Source organism: Giraffa tippelskirchi, chromosome 6 (assembly GCF_054371585.1).
Source record: "Giraffa tippelskirchi isolate mGirTip1 chromosome 6, T2T-mGirTip1v1.2.pri, whole genome shotgun sequence".
Taxonomy (NCBI): Eukaryota; Metazoa; Chordata; class Mammalia; order Artiodactyla; family Giraffidae; genus Giraffa; species Giraffa tippelskirchi.
In genome coordinates, this window is record NC_137280.1 from 74,198,481 (window position 1) to 74,213,838 (window position 15,358).

The 15,358-nt window shown below is 56.2% G+C and overlaps 1 protein-coding gene and 1 long non-coding RNA gene across 13 annotated transcripts in view; one reads left to right on the forward strand and one right to left on the reverse strand.

Annotated features, from left to right (window-relative positions):
- The window catches only part of SLC45A4 (solute carrier family 45 member 4), a 90,099-nt gene extending 79,490 nt beyond the window's left edge, over nucleotides 1–10,609 (reverse strand). For 3 of the 12 annotated variants that reach the window (XM_081504195.1, XM_081504190.1, XM_081504187.1), the window contains exons 1-2: nucleotides 10,344–10,517; nucleotides 9,517–9,579 (exon numbers count right to left, since the gene is read on the reverse strand). The gene's annotated coding sequence lies outside the window, so the exon portion shown is untranslated. Of the gene's footprint in view, nucleotides 1–4,247; nucleotides 4,471–9,516; nucleotides 9,580–10,343 lie in introns of those variants that run through there. The other 9 variants (XM_081504191.1, XM_081504192.1, XM_081504188.1 and 6 more) reach the window with 5 other exon arrangements.
- Nucleotides 10,610–10,742: 133 nt separating this feature from the next.
- LOC145511262 (uncharacterized) lies at nucleotides 10,743–11,801 on the forward strand. The gene is made up of 2 exons (XR_014057707.1): nucleotides 10,743–11,090; nucleotides 11,201–11,801. It is a non-coding gene; the product is annotated as an uncharacterized LOC145511262 (long non-coding RNA).
- Nucleotides 11,802–15,358: the final 3,557 nt, after the last annotated feature.

A 15,358-nucleotide genomic window follows, 5' to 3' on the forward strand; every position in this document is an offset into this window, starting at 1 on the left:
TGCAATTAAAAAAAAAAGAATGTGAATCCAGACAAGATCTTCCTGGGGTGAAAATGTGCAGAAAAAAAAAAAAGTAAGAATGGTTTGAAAAAAAGGTTGAAAAATCCTGGTTTAGGGCTTAAGACCAGACTGTGGTAAAAATAAAAACCAGCCGGCCCAATCTCTGACCAAGAGGACCCTGGGCCCAAGGGCCAGCACCTTGGGTCTCCCCTGCACCCTGCCAGAGCGAGGCATTCCACCAGGCCAACAGGCACAGCCTGCCTCCGGCCTTGAAAACACGGGTGAGTGGTCGGGTCAGGGGTCACTGGACACAGGTCCCAAACACCCACTACAAAGCTACCACTACCTGTCTGCCTTTGCCCGCTGTCACTGCCCTTGCCGGCCTGTGTCCAGCGTGAGGGCAGCTCCCTCGGGAGCCAGTCATGAAGGACCCGTCTCTAGGAGCAGCAGGGGGACGGGGGCAGGCTCAGCCTGACAGGCGGGTAGGACACAAGGTCCCTGCCGGTCCCGGTCAGGACCCACGGAGCCCTGGGGGGGCTTCTCCAGCGAAGGCACCCATCAGCACTTGTGCCCTCAGTGACCAGCCACAACCCCAGAACGTCCGTTGTGGGGACAGCCTTGGCGTGCGGGGACGACCCACACCCCATACGGTGGGGGTGACCCAGCAGGACCCAGGGGCCTTCCCGGATGCCCCCCACCCCCACAGCCTCTGCTCCAGCTCCTCTCTGAAGGGCCCGGGGAACGGTATCTGATCACATTTCCTGAGTTGTTGAGTTGTTCTCAGATGTGAAAACCCCCCACCAAACGGAAGATGTTAAGTATCTAAGCCCATGAGCACACAGCCCCAGACCTCCCGGAGCCTAAGGATGATAAGGGTAACCCAGACACCACCCTGCTCCCTCCCGTCAGCCAGTAAGAGAACAAGCTGGTCACACCTGTGACCCTCCCTTACCTGGCTGTGCTGAACTGGGAGCCTGGGGTTTTCAGTTAGGGGAGCCATGGCCAGTCCCTAAATGTAAGGATTTCCCATGTGAGAGATGAGGCTAGACACTCAAAGGCTGTTTTAAGTTGAAATGTTATCAGAACCTGTGAGTATGAGCGGCCAGGCCCTGAGCCAGGGCCGGGCCTGATGGAGCCCCGCCTGGTCCCCCACCTGCGGCTGCGTGACAGGATCCAAGGCAGAGGGACAGGTCGAAAGCAGCCACCTTCCCTTGGGGACGCGGGGGACGATGCAGGGAACACTGCGGGACTCATCATCGAGCAGCAACTTGAGCCCCGCCTCCTGAGCTGCCTGGGCTGGGGGAGGCACACCACAGTGCAAGCACGTGGGGCCCGGAGCAGGGCAGACGGGAAACCAGGCCAGGGGAGAGGCGGAGTGGGTGGGGAGGGGGCGCACTGACCAGGGCAGGGGGCTTGGTCAGTCCATGCGCCCCGCTGTACACGTGGTAAAGGCAGCTCCTCTCCACCGCTGAGCCGCGGTGGGCACGGCACAGAGCGTCTCTCCTCGGCTGAGAGGACTGGAAAAGTTCAAGGACTCCATGCTGGCCAGCAGCACATCACGCTCCGTCCCCTGGCCCCTCCCGGCGGCGGCGTGCGCCATCCGCGTGTGCCATCCCAGCTTGGCGGGGCCTCCTCCCCCAGCAAGTCACTAATTAAAATGGACTCAGCTGGAGGCCCACCCCACCTCCACTGTGCAAAGCCACAACTGCGTCCTCACGCCCTGACAGTCCGGCTCTTTTTCTTCCTGAGCCAACTGTAGCAGCCTCCACTTCCAAGAAGTCCTCCCTGAACAGGCTCAGGTGAAGACAATAATAACTATCTCGAGCATTCAGCCAGCACTGTGCCCCTCTTGTCTGGGTACTCTTCTTCAGCTCTCACCTCTCTGCTTAGACGAGAACTGCTTTGGCATTTCCCTAGTACGCTTTCCAGCAGAGGCACTCAGTTAGGAGACAGAATTCCACACGGATGCCTTAGGCTCTCTGGGCCTCAGTTTCCTCATCCGTAAAGTGGGGACACCACCCTCCAGTGCAGAGTGGTCGGCAAATTCAGAAGTTACCTCGGAATCTAGGTGGCACCTCGCACAGAACCTGCCCACTGTCCACACACACAGGTGCCTGATAAAGATGCCTGGGGCACCCCCAGAGGCTGTGTGTGTGTGTGTGTGTGTCTGTGTGTGTTCGTTGCTTAGTTGTGTCCGACTCTTTGCAACCCCATAGACTGTAGCCTACCAGGCCCCTCCGTCCATGGGATCCTCCAGGCAAGAACACTGGAGTGGGCTGCCATTTCCTTCTCCACCCAGGAGCTGTGAGGACCCCACAAATACTCAGAGAGGATGGGCGATGCCCGGGCACATCAATGCCACCTGGTGACCCCCGTTCATCAGAACTTCTAAGGAGAGACCCCTAGGCTCAGCTCACATGATGGCCTCGCTAAGGATCCGGGTTCCTCCCCAGACAATCCACGTGGTGGTCTTACAGCTGCCCCTGCCCAGGTTATTTAAGTCAAGAGCACACAGGACTCCCACCAAAAGCCAACAGGGTTGGCGGAGCAGCAGGAGCGGTCCTCCAGCCCTCTCTCATGGAGCCAGCCTGCCAGGGGGCGAGCCTGGGACCCCAGGCCACATCTGCTAAAGGGCTCCAAGCCCAGGCTGAGCTGGGTAGAAAGGAATAATCCCCGGATGGACAGGTTCTCAGGGGCCATGAGGAAATCCACGTTAAAACTGGCAAACTTTCCCCAAACCGTGTGGAAACCAGCCAGAAGGCACGGCCTGTGCTCCGGGCTCCGGGCGCTCTCTGCCGCTCGAGGCGGAACCAAAGGCCTATCTGACCTTCACAACCACAGACTGCCGCCTTCCAGGGGCTCTTATCCGCGCACAGCCTCTCCGCAGAGGCAGCTCCTATGGCCGGGGACAACCGAGGACTGATAGCCAGCCGGTCTCTGAGACTCGGCCAGCGGCGGCCTGCCCACCTGCCCCCACACCACTCCTGCCTCTTCTGCCATTCACAGCATCGGTGTCACCACCGCTGTTCACCGTTGAGAAAACGGTCCCCACTCTCACCTGCATTTGGTGAGCGACAAGCATTTCACCCTGTGAAAACGTACTGATGTTTCCCACACACTGTCACAGCATGGAAGAGCAAGTCATGGTCCCCAGACTTTCAGAAACACGTATATTCATATGGGTGGAGGCGCCCTGCACCCCCAGACCTCACGGTGCCACGCAGGAGACCCAAGACCTCGGGCCCAGCACCCTCATCGGTGAGGTCCAAGGCGAGCTCGTGGGCTTGGCCACTTACTGTGTGGCTTGGGGTAAGTTGTTTGACCTCTCTGTGTGTGCCGCCTTCTCTCTGTTACACACAGCACAGCCCTGGCTGGCTGGTTAGAGGAGGAGCCGAGTGCTCCACCCAGGAGGACCCAGCCCTCGACAACGTGTTACTTCTCAGGGCCTGCTAAGTGCCAGGAACAAACCCGCATTATGCTCCCCAGGTCCTAACACAGGGGCGGGAGCTCCGAGTGGTGGGCGGCTTCTGGGTCAAGGTCCCTCGGCTGGAGCTGGCACCAGCACCAGCCGCTACTGTGTCTCTGCTGCAGAAGGAGACACAGGCCCCTTCCGATCCTCTTAAGAATTAAGAACACTTTCAACGTCTGAGTAAGTCGAGGATGAGCCAGCTCAATGTGTTTTAAACAGCGCTGAGCCTTCTCTCAGCTGCCCTGTCCCATGAGGCTTGCTGAGCCCATGCCAGCAAACCCAAGAACATGCTGGCCTCAACCCCACAACCCCCCCCTGCACCGAGTCACAGCTGCCTGCAATGGGCGCTCGGAAGCGGGGGGTGGGGGGGCAGCGCTGGACGCCCCGGAAGGCCCGGCTCCCTCCGGCAGAGGGTGGTGGTGTGCAGGCTGTGAAGGCGAGGCTTCCGGCCGCCAGCTTTTACTCTAAGTGACGTGAAGAAGCCCCTGACGGTGATGCCAGCATCCAGCTCCCCAAGCAGGACAGGCATGCCAAACCCCATGGTGTGGGGTCACCTGGACATCCTGGTTTCCCATGAGCAGCCCAGGCCTTTCTCTAAGCCCCTGCGGCAGGGGCCCTAATCCTTTAGTACCAAGGCCCAAAAGGCCAAGAAGATGTGAATGTGGATCTGAGCACAGGGGTCTCCACAGGGCGGGGGAGGCAGCATGGCCTGGCCCACCGCCTCTCCACCGGGATACACTCCGGGACCCCCGGGATGGGACCGTGGCCTCACTCCTACCTTCCCTTATCTCTAGAAACCAAGGCTCTGCCTCACGGTCCGAGGACACATATTGCCCACGTTCAAGGTGAAGCATTCCTAAGGGGATTGCCGATGGCCGGACCTGAGGACACGAGACGGGAGGACGGCAAGCTGACCCACATGAGCAGGGTCCGCAGAGCTGGGAGAGCAGCCAGCCCTCCTGCCCAGCACGAGCACCAGCAGCGGAGCCCCCTGGTCACTTGGAACCTCCCCTATGTCACAGACTGCCCCACAACACAACGTTCTACAGCCTCCAGCCAAAGCCTGTTCTGGGTCAGGGCAGGAAGGCAGAGCAATCTGCTGAATTACTAAACTTGCTGTCATATCTAACGTCAACTGGCTTTTAGGCTAAACACAGTACCTGTTCACGTTTCGAGGGCATCTCGAGGGCATCTCCGGCTCACCTAGGAGAAGGCCAGCCTGGACTTCTAGCAGCTCTGAGGAAGGGCTGGAAACTGATGCCAGTGCCACCCGCTTCTTAGGGAGAGGCCCAGCTTCCCAAACCTCGACCTGCCAGGCTCCTCTGCACCCCCAGCCCCGGGGCCCTCGCCCTGGAGACCAGCAGCGGGCACACTCTCCTCCCTGCTGACACTCTCACTGGGCCCGAGAAGGGAGCCGGGCAGAGTAGGCTGATGGATTCCCGCAGGGGGAACAAAAACCTCTTTAACTCACAGCACTAGTCCACAGGCTTGCATTTTAACCCACCTGAATAAAAATGCATTGCCACTAACCAAAACACACTCGTGTACAAGCTGCACCGTCTTGTGCCCTTTAACACAGTCCATCTAGGAAACATGCAGTCAAACATCCCAGCACAAGCAGAGGAGCACAGAAGTCACCATCTAACAACACCCTGCCGCTCCATCCACCAAGCCCGGCCCGGTGACAGAGCAGCACTCTACAGCCCGCCAAGCGCCCTTGGGGTTCTTGGGTGTGGGAGACTCTGAGTTCACAGATCCTCAGCGTTATCCTATCTGCGACACGGCTGGTGGTCAAGTCTAATGCCCCCCCCAACCAAGGTCACCTTCACACTCTCCCTTCCTCAATCCCTGTTGGGAGTGGGGTTACTGGCATCAAGGACAGGGGGATAATTCCTTTAATGGAGGCACTTTAAAGGGACCCAGCCAGCTCTTTAAGACACATTCTGCCTATGTGTAATTATCAAGTAATTATCAAGACCAACAATACATTTCTGCTTCTGTAATCAATTTTGTACTGATATTTACAGTGACAAAAATCTCTCCTGGGGGACCTGCCTGGTGGTTGGGAATCCGCCTCCTGGTGTGGGGGGTGTGAGTTCGATCCCTAGTCAGGGAACTAAGATCCCACATACAGTGAGGCAACCGGGCCCATGTGCCACAACTACTGGGCACGTTCACCACAATCATAAAGAAACGGCACCGAGCCTGTGTGTAGATGCAGCCATTAATAAATAAATACTTTTTAAAAATTTCCTCTGGATTAACACAGCTTCATGATCACAGAAATGTTTTAAACTGCAGTTTAGGTATACTCTGGTGACAGAGAAGTGTGAAGAATGATCAATAAAAGGCTTTCAAGTGTAAAAGTGCATGACATTAAAATTCCACAAGGAAAAATGGAGCAAACATACAAGATGAAGAAGAAGACACGCGTGTTAAAACTGTTAAAAACAGTTTGCTCCTTTTTTCAAACAGTGAGGGTGGGCTATCAGATCATTAGAGTGTTTAGGTATTTTAAATGAAAAAGTCTAGATGGCAACTTAAAAATGTGCCCATAGTTTTTCTTATTTCACAGAACAGAGGCAAGAAAGTCTGAAGATCTCTGCCTTAAGGGATTGTCACTCTGAAGCAGTCCTAACTTAACAGGTGATCACAATGATGAAAGGGCTGCCTTCCAGCCCCTCAGCTGGTGACCTCCTCACCATCCCCTCACCGTCCACATCTCAAGTTCACCCCCCAAACTCCTTCCCTCAAAATAACTGATGGAAAAACACTCCTCTTTCCAAACCAAAAATCACCCCCTCTTTTGGATAAATGTATTTTCCTAAAATGGTGATTAAAATGTTGTTTGTCTAAAACTGTGCAGGAATATCTGTACGTAAAATCTCATCAACCGCGACATCTGTACCATAATCTACTCTCTTCCAATCCCTCTTTATCTAAGGGTCTGCTATGGATTTTGCACTCAAGACCTTCCTTTCTTTCCAATGGGAAGAATTTGGTCACCAACCAACTCAACGAGCTCCAGGATTCAAGGGTGAAGCCCCAGGAGAGACCCTCCAGCAAACTCCAAAAACTACAAACCAGCTGACACAGAATCCCAGGCTGGAAGGTACTTTTTGAAGGCAGCACAATAAAGCGCCTCTTGGGCACTGGTTCAGGAATGCAGCTTCCCTCACTGCCAGCGAAATCCTGCAACAGGTTTGGGAGGATGCAAACAACAACGGCCCAGGTGGAACAAAGCCTCCCTCACCTGGGCTCAGGGCCAGCAGAGTGGGAGAGTGAGGCCAATGCAGCCTTGCTCAGTAACTTGAAAAGGCTCTGCAAACCCTCCAGCTGTGGGGGGATCCCACTTTGGGACAGCCAGCACCCCAACCCTGCACCTGGGGGCAAAATGCCTGGCATAGCGCACACCCTCCTTTGGGGGCTCCCTGCAGGCCCAGCGATGGACTCTGGTGACCTGTCTTCACTTGAGGTTCCAAACTAGCAGAAAAGAACTCACAGCCCTTCTCTCCAACCCTGAGGACCTGTTTCCTTTCCCACCAACTCTAGCAGCAGCAGCGTGCTTACCCCAAGATGAGTGAGCTCAACAGAGGACCCAGACAGACCACCGCCCGCGCTTCCGGGCGTCACATCTGCGTCAAGTGTCCCGGCGAGGGGAACACGGCGAGGGGAACACTGTCGGTGCCCTGAAAAGGGCAGGAATCACGCTGCTGCCCTGCGAGCCTGCGGCTCTTAATCTTCTTAAAACGCCTCCTCTGAAAAGTCACTTGCCAAAGCAGCAGCTTCACAAACACTATGAGGCCCCGGTGAACGTTTCCAGGGTCACCACTACCTAAGCGGCAGTGGGTTGAAAATGACGGCCGGGGCCGGCCGTGTAGGCTGGTCTGAATGCAGGCAGGGAAGCTTCCTTTGCGCACACGTTCAAATGTCCACAATCTCCTAGTTAGCTGGAAGTGCCTTACTTCACTAAGGGTTAGCATTTAATACTCTTGAAAAAAGAAAAAGCCACTTGAAGCACATTTTGAAACTTCCACGTTAAAAAGATCTTTGTTCATTGATTTTGGTGGGATAAATAAGCTAATCTAAACAAGGGGACCTTGTGCAGGCAGGGGTGGGGGAGGGGCAGTGGGCCTGGCCTCGGCCTGGGAGCCCCTGCCCAGCGGTCCTCTCCCACCTCCTTTCTCTGTGCCCACTCTTCCTCTGGGAGGCTTTTCCCCTCTAGTCAGATTCCCACTCCACAGCACTAAAATGCTCTCAGGTTTCCTGGCTTGGAGATGAAGACAACCCTCCTAATGGTGTTTCACTGAGTGTCTCTTCATCAGCGGAATTATGTTGTGATTAAAAAAAAAGAAAATCTGGGAAACCAGAGGAATGGAGCATGGAGCAGCACCCTGGCCCGTCCTCAGCGGGGACTCAGCTTCCAGCGTGTTCTGGCTCCACAAATTACAGACACGGCTCTGCCAGGGGTGTTCCCGGGGAGGGCACTGCAATTTGGGGTTGTCTGCCACCTACTGCGCTCACCAGTCACCCTCACTCCGTGCCAGGTCGACAGGCTGTTAGTCACGAACCACCCCTGCCGGCTACACAGGGCTGGGCTGCTGGGCCCACAGGACGAGCAGGAGGGGGCAAGAGGGTGCAGACGAGGGACGGGGACCAACGGGCACCGCGGTCAGGACACGCCAGCAAAGCCCAGACCCCAGCAAGGCCGTCCACTCTCCTCCCCACCGTCCCTCTGACAACATGGGATAAAACCAATCCAACACCAAGTAGCCTGAATGCCGGCGAAAATGCCTGTGTGTGCTCTCCTCCACTGGGGGTGGGGGAGCAAGTGGCCGTTGCCGCAGCCCCTCCTCCCCCGCAGACCTGCAGGGCGGGCTCTCCCGGCTCCGAGAGGCCAGGGTACTGTTGCCAGGCTCCTCCCGCCCCTTCCCGACCTCCAGCAAGCAGCACTGAGGGCAGGGAAGAGACCCAGGATGTTAAAAACTGCCAGGCACCTTGGAGATCGCCCAGTCCAATCTCTGCTCTGCTTTCCCGATGCGACGCGGGCCGAGGCTGCAGCACGCATCTCAGCCAGGGAAGCAGGCCCACTCCCACAGGCCCAGAGCCCCCGGGCAGCCTCCCCAGGGGGGACATCCAGGCCACACACACCCTCCACTCAGTGCCTCATATGCATTTCAAATGCATCTCAAACTAGCCCCTATTTTCCTCTACAGCTGCTGCCCAAGATTTATCAATTAGTCGGAACGGGACTGAAATTCCAGATTTTTAAGACAACCAACTCCTCCTTCCCCGCCACCCCAGAAACCCCAGCATTCTGCAGCCGCAAGGATCTTCCCACCTGGGGCCTACACAGCTCCAGGCCACAGCCGCTGCCCCTCCCCACCTTCAAGTGGATTCTGCAAAACCTCTCGAGCACTCAATAAACTCTTCCTCTTTCTTTGAATACATAATTCAGATCCACCAGAAAACTGAAGAAAGTATTCATTTTTAAAGGCGGCTAGGGTCACTCTTTTGGATGCCCTGCCATTTAATACACCACATCAGGGTAATACACCAATCCTCCAACTTTTTATCATCTTCCTTTTTCTCCTACTACAGGCGCAAAATAGAAGAGCTGAACGACTCCCCCTTACCCTACCTGTCTGTTGCTGATGGGAGAGGCGGGGACCACTGAAGTGCAGAGCACACTCACAGAACGCCGGGAAGATCGACCTGGCTTTTCCCAGAAGAAGCAGGATTCGATTCTGACAATCATTTGACCCCACAACGATGGCTTCAATCACTCATCTTCTAAACCCTCCTCCCTTCCCAGGCCTCAGACTAGGAGATGCCCCCCAAACCAGGAGCGACCAGGCCCCTTTCGGCTAGAGTCAGCTGAGGTAATGGATAGGGTAGGATGGCTCAGTGCCCCCACTGGGAAAGGAAAAAAAATCTCACACTCCCTAGGAGATCAAGTGTGTACCCCTGCCCCCCACAATCACTATGAATGATTAACCGGGAGGCTGTGCTTTTTTCAAACCACCGCCCCTCCCATTTTGACATACCTCCTCTGAAAAAGCCCTTTGCTGGAAGGTGTTCCCCCGCAGCCCAGTCAAGAGCAACACACCCTGGGGAGGAACGGGTTAAGTTCAAGAGCTCTGGGAGGCGAGCCGGCTCGGGAAAGGGAGAGCGGTGCAGAGATGCAGACAAACGTGCGGGGACTTCTGCAGGGCAGGGGCTGCTGGACCTGGGTGCACCGAGGCACTGGCCCCTCTTCCCCAAGCACATCTTGGCTGCGGGAACGGAGGTGTCTTCAAAGGGGCAGACCAGGGGACGGTGCAGGTAAGACAAAACACAGGGGCAGCCTCGAGTGTGGCCGCCCTGCGAGGCCGCTGAGGGCGTGCATGTGCGGGGGACAAGAGGGTTTCAGGCAGAGGGGACAGAGGCTGAACTCTCAGAAGTTGGCGACGTCAGGCCGAGGGCGCGGGGCAGGGTTGGGACCGAGGGGGGCGAGGCGCCAGGCTTCCTGCGGGTAGAGTAACCCGAGAAGACGGGAGTGGGGGATGCCGAGGACTGCGGCCGGGGCAGGGTCCAGGGGAAGGCGCACCCCGCGGGGAGGGGCCCGAGATGCTCCAGGAGGCTGTGGGGGGTGGGAGGGATGAAGACGAGGACGGGCAGGTGCATCCCGGGCGGAGAAGGGAAGGGGCCCAAGCCTGGGGCGGCTGTGCGGGCGAGAGCAGGCTTTCGGCCATGGCGTGAGGGGCCTCCTCCCCGGGGAAGGGATGCCGGAGAGCTCGAGGCCGGGGCCGCGCGGGGACCGAGTGGGGGTGGGCAGCGGCAGGTGCCGGGCTCCCAGGTGCGGCGGGGTCGGGGCAGCGGGCCGGCCGCTCACCTGTCTCCTCCGGCCGGGGCCGCGGGGCGGCGGCGCGGCGGCGCGGCGGGGCGGCCGGGCCGGGCCGGGCAGGGGCGGCGGGGGCGCGGCGCTCCGGGGGTGGCGGCAGCGGCAGGGCCCGGCGGCGGCTGCTCCTCAGCTGGCCGGCCGGGCGGTCAGTCAGCGAGAGACGCGGGCGCGAACGGAGCGCTTGCGAAGATGCGGCCAGCGCGCGGGCACAACGCCGCTTTATCAGGTCGGAAACAGCCGCCGCGCGCCGCTTCCGCTGACGCAGCGCCGGCCCGAGCTCATGACTATGCAGCAGCCGCCGCGGGGGGCGGGGCGGGGCCCACATCGAGCGCGCCTATTGGTCTCCGCGCGCCCCGCCCACCTCCCCGCCCCGCCCCAGGCCTAGGCCCCGCCCCGGACCGGCCCCGCCCCCGGCCGCATCCCGCCTCCCGCCTCCGGCGAGGGTCAGCCGTTCGCCCCCAGCCCTGCTTCTCCAGACTTGAGCGCAGACCCTCACCTGTATCCGTGAACTCAGACTCTGGCCGCGGAGCTGCCCCTCGGTAGCCGCGGGAGGGAGAACCTGCCACCCTAGCCCCTCCCCTGTTCACCCTGATCCTGTCTCTCCGCTAACGCCTCCTGGAAGAGGGTCCTAAGAGCCTCGTGGCCCGCCACCAGCCTGGTCCCTCTGCAGACAGCCTCCTCCCATCCCACTCTCCCTCCATCCCCCGGCCTGACCGGTGAAGTGGGCTCCGCAGCCAGGTGCGACAGCAAAACCCTCCCCTCGGTTTCCCCTACCTCGCCCTGGGCCTTCTCCCCTGCCCCATACCACCCCCACCTCCCTCGCTAAGTGTGCCCCCTGCCCTTTCCAGCCTTTCCAGTCCTGGAGAGCTGGAGAGGACCTGGAGCAGGAGGCATCCTACTCGCAGCCCGACCCACGCCAGGGGCACCACCAGTCTGGTATCACCCAAGAAGCAGAGTGGCTATAGTCTCTAGGATGGGACTTCTGGGAATCCCTGGGGACAGGGTCAGAGGAGGCAGCTTGATAAACACAGAAATGGATGATATAATGGGCTGAGGTCAGACAGCTCTGCACCTGTGCCAGAGTTTAAGTGGCGCTGGAGAAATTACTTCACCTCTCAGAGCCTGGGTGTCCTCGTCTGTAATGTAGACATCACAAAATCCTTCTCATGGGGTTGCTGAAAGGATTGAGAAATAAAGTGTACAGCACAGCCTACAGAGCAGTAACAATGGAGAAATCTGACAATATTAAGTGTTGGCAGGGAAGTGGAGCAACTAGAACTCTCAATAACCCTACTTGATGGGGAATGCAAATTGGTTGCAGCCGCCTTGGGAATCTGTTTAGAAGTACTGGATTCTATGTCAAACCTGTGACCTCCTCGATGCATACTTTCTGTGATCCTGTTTTTGTGCATAGCAGCACTGTTTGTAATAAACAGAAAGTGGAAATCACCCAAATGCCTACCAATCATAGAATGGATGTATGAATTGCAACATATTCATACAATGCAGTGACAGTGAATAATCTGTAACTATAGACAACAATATGGGTGACTCTCACACACGATTTGTTTCCTTTTTTTTTATTTTAAGAGAGTGTGTTGCCATTTCCTACTTCAGGGGATCTTCTCAACCCAGGGATCAAATCTGCATCTCCTATATTGGCAGGCAGATTCTTTACCGTTGAGCCACCCTTACACATGACTTTGAGAAGAAAAAAAAAAAAGCCAGACCCTAAAGCTTATAGAATTCTATGTGGATAAATCAGTAGAAATGCACAAATGGTGGTAGAAGTCAGGACAGTGGTTAATCTTGCAGGGAGGAGTGCCAGAGCCGGGACACAGAGGGAATATCTGGGATGCTGATGAGGTTCTGTTTCTTGATCTGGGTGCTGGTTACATGGATGTATTCAGTTTATGGAATTTTCTCCAGCTGCGCATTCATCATGTGTGAACTCTTCGGTGTGCATGTGATGCTTCAGTGAAGGGTTTATAAGAATATCTGGCATGTATGTAGTAAGAACCCAAAGTTGCCCCTGATACATTGAGGGTGCTCATCACTGTCTATCTATCTTCCCTGTTGAGTTTTGACTCCTATGGTCAGAAGATGGAGGCAGAAGCAACTCCAGATGCATGTTCTATGTGCCAGCTGCACAGGCACCTTACTTCATTTGTCAGAGTCCTCATCTGTAAATGAGACTTCTGACAATACCCAACTCACAAGTCATCTTGAGGTTTCAATAATGCTATTTATTTATTTAATTTTGGCTACAGTAGGTCTTTGGAGAAGGAAATGGCAACCCACTCCAGTATTCTTGCCTGGAGAATTCTATGGACCAAGGAGCCTGGTGGGCTACAGTCCATGGGGTCGCGAAGAGTCGGACACGACTGAGCAACTAACACACAGTAGGTCTTCATCGCTGTGCAGGCTTTTCTCAAGCTGTGATGAGTAGGGGCTACTTTCCAGTTGCCTTTTGAGGGCTTCTCATTGTGGTGGTTTCTCTTGCTGCGGAACATGGTCTTCCGAGCTCAGGCCCAGTAGTCGTGGAGCATGGGCTTAGTTGCCCCGCAGCATGTGGGATCTTTCCAGACCAGTGATCAAACCCCTGTCTCCTGCATTGACAAAAGAATTCTTAACCACAGGGCCACCAGGGAATTCCAAATAATGCTTCTTTAAAAAGACTTGAACTTCCCTGGAGATCCTGTGGTTAAGACTCCGCAATTCCACTGCAAGGGGCATAGTTATGTTCCCCAGTCAGGGAAATAAGATCCCACATGCCATGTGCCATGGCCAAAAAATTAAAAAACAGAAACTCGATACAGTAAGAAGAACAGCCTAAGGACTTAATAACTTTGTTTAATTATTCCATAAATGCTGGTATTTACTGAATCTTTTTCATTTTCATTCATTCAGCAAGTAATTACTGACTGCCCACTGTGTGCCATGTACCATGCCAGGTGCTAGGACCAGAGCTGGGAGCAAGATGTACTCGCCATCCTTAAGGATCCCATGGTGGAATGGGAAACACAAATGACCATCCAGGATGGATACAAAGTTTGTGAGACAGTCCCAGGTGGTGCTAGTGGTAAAGAACCCACCTGCCAATGCAGGAGACATAAGAGACACAGGTTCGATCCCTGGGCCAGGAAGATCCCTTGGAGGAGGGCATGGCAACCCACTCCAGTATTCTTGCCTGGAGAATCCCATGGACAGAGGAGCCTGATGGGCTATGGTCCTTAGGGCCGCACAGAGTCGGACGCGACTGAGCCACTAAGCATGGCCCATGATGGACTGATAGCAATGCACTGCACCTTACTAGTGCTGCAGCCACGGAGCCCAGCACAGGATCCGACCTAGAGCAGGCTCTCAATGACTGTTTCCGCTAGAGTAGATAAACGCAATAGCCTCTGTAATCCGGAGCTCCACAGAGAGATTAGACAGAGCGAAGTTAAGGAAAAGCATGGCCCCCAGTGTGCACAGGCCCAGCGCTCTACATGTGCATGTATGCCTGTGTACATGTGTACCTGTGAACACATGTGCGTGAGGGCCAGGGGCAGGGCCACTCTGCTAGCACTCCATTCTAGCCTCACCAGCCAGGTCCTTATCCAGTAGCCACCACCAAGTAAGGTGTTGTGGACTGTGTATTTGTATCCCTTCAAAATTCATCTTGAAGCCCTACCCTCAGCGGGGTGATATTTGAAGATGGGTCACGAGGAGTGACACTTCCTTGGTGGTCCAGTGGCTAGGACCACCCACTCCCAGGCAGGCGGTTCCATCCCTGGGCAGAGAACTAGATCCCACATGCTGCAACTAAAGATCCCGTACTCTGCAACAAAGCCCCAGCGCAGCCAAATAAATGTTTTTAGAAATACCTATTTTATTTTTGGCTGTGCTAGGTCTTTGTTGCTGTGAGTGCTTTCCTCCAGTTGTGGCGAGTGGGGCTACTCCCTAGTTGCAGTTCTCGGGCTTCTCATTGCAAGGGGTTCTCTTGTTGCAGAGCACGGGCTCTAGGACACACGAGCTTCAGTGACTGCAGCATGTGGACTCAGAAATTGTGGCTCCCGGGCTCTAGATGGCAGGTTCAATAGTTGTGGCGCACAGGCTTAGTTGCTCTGTGGCACATGGAATCTTCTGGGATCGGGGATTGAACCCGTGTCTCCTGCATTGGCAGGTGGATTCTTTACTACTGAGCCATGAGGGAAGCCCCCAGGTAAATAAATATCTAAAAGAACTCGTAAGGTCATGGGGTAGAGCTCTCCTCATGGGACTAGTGCCCTCGTGAGAAGACACGGGGGAGCTGGCTCCTGCCCTCGCCGCATGCATGCAGCAAGGAAGGCAATGTGAGGACACAGCCAGGGGGAGGCCCCCCAGAACCCACCATGCCGGCCCCTCATCTCAGACCCCAGCATCCAGAACTGAGGGAGACAGGTGTCTGCTGTGGAAGCCGGCCGGTCTGTGGTCTTGCAGTAGCAACCCAAGCTGCTCAAGATGGGCTGGGAGGTGTGTCTACAGCCCGTGGCCACACCACACAGCTCCCCAGGGTGACACGGGAACGGGGCCGACGAGGGTCCCACCCACCCGACTTCTCCTCCCCACCCTTGAATGGGTGAACCGCAGTCCTGTGAGGACAGCAGGACACGTCGGCCACCCTCTTGGCCTGGACTCAGATGGCCTGGCTCTAGATCAGGATGTGCGTGGGCACCTACCCATCACAGGTGTGCACCTGGAAGGTTGCAAAGGCCCTGTGCTCAGAAGAGCCCCACGCCTGCTCACCTGCTCGGCTGTCACTCTGTATGTTCTCACACAAGTGATGGAGCCAGCCCTGTGTCCTCATTTGTAAGCACGTTGACCTGCAAGGACACCTGCGGGGAGCCCAGGGCCTGGCAGCATCTGCAGTGCTGCTTGTGTAACCTCACCTTCTCCCCTGCTTACCCGGGGACTCTTGGAACAGGGCTCTGTCCCTCTCATCCGTGGAGCCCCCAGGGCCTAAGAACTGGAAAATTTTAACC